General features: G+C 49.2%; 1 non-coding gene across 1 annotated transcript; it reads left to right on the forward strand.

Annotated features, from left to right (window-relative positions):
- The first annotated feature begins 243 nt into the window (after window positions 1-243).
- On the forward strand, window positions 244-315 carry TRNAM-CAU (transfer RNA methionine (anticodon CAU)). Its single transcript has one exon. It is a non-coding gene; the product is annotated as a tRNA-Met (tRNA).
- The last annotated feature ends 287 nt before the right edge of the window (window positions 316-602 follow it).

Consider the following 602-nt stretch of genomic DNA (forward strand, 5'->3'; position numbering starts at 1 on the left):
GCTCAAGCGCATCGGCCCAAGCACTAGCGCAGAGGCACCCTGGGTAAATTGATTTTAATAATGGGAGTGGCTTTGGTGGAAACAGCATTGCCAGCAGCCTGACAGTATATGCCTTGCTAGGGTTAAAGTTTTGATGTTAAGAAAAGCCGCAAAAGGACATTGCAAGGTGTCTCTTTCGACCAGGCAAATTTTAAGCGGACCAATTCGCGCTGCAGCATGCAACTTGTGGGCGTGACTGAGCAAAGCAGAGTGGCGCAGCGGAAGCGTGCTGGGCCCATAACCCAGAGGTCGATGGATCGAAACCATCCTCTGCTAAGGCTTTATCTTGCCGGTAAACTTATGTCTTTCTTTGCCGCATCTGAAAATGCTAATGACTTTCACAACACGGCAGCGAACAGGGCCTGCAAGACACATGCGCTAAGCCCTCGCAAGAAGTCTCTTCTTTCAGGCAAGCGGGAAAATAGCGGCACAGGGCGGCCGGGTAGATTTGCACGCAGTACCTGTAGATACTTTTCTTTTTTCCCCTCCATTTTTATGCAAGGCCTATGGCTTAACGCTCCTATTGTTTTTTTTTTTTAACCCTTCCTGTGATGTGGTAGACG

Source organism: Bombina bombina, chromosome 2 (assembly GCF_027579735.1).
Source record: "Bombina bombina isolate aBomBom1 chromosome 2, aBomBom1.pri, whole genome shotgun sequence".
Classification (NCBI taxonomy): Eukaryota; Metazoa; Chordata; class Amphibia; order Anura; family Bombinatoridae; genus Bombina; species Bombina bombina.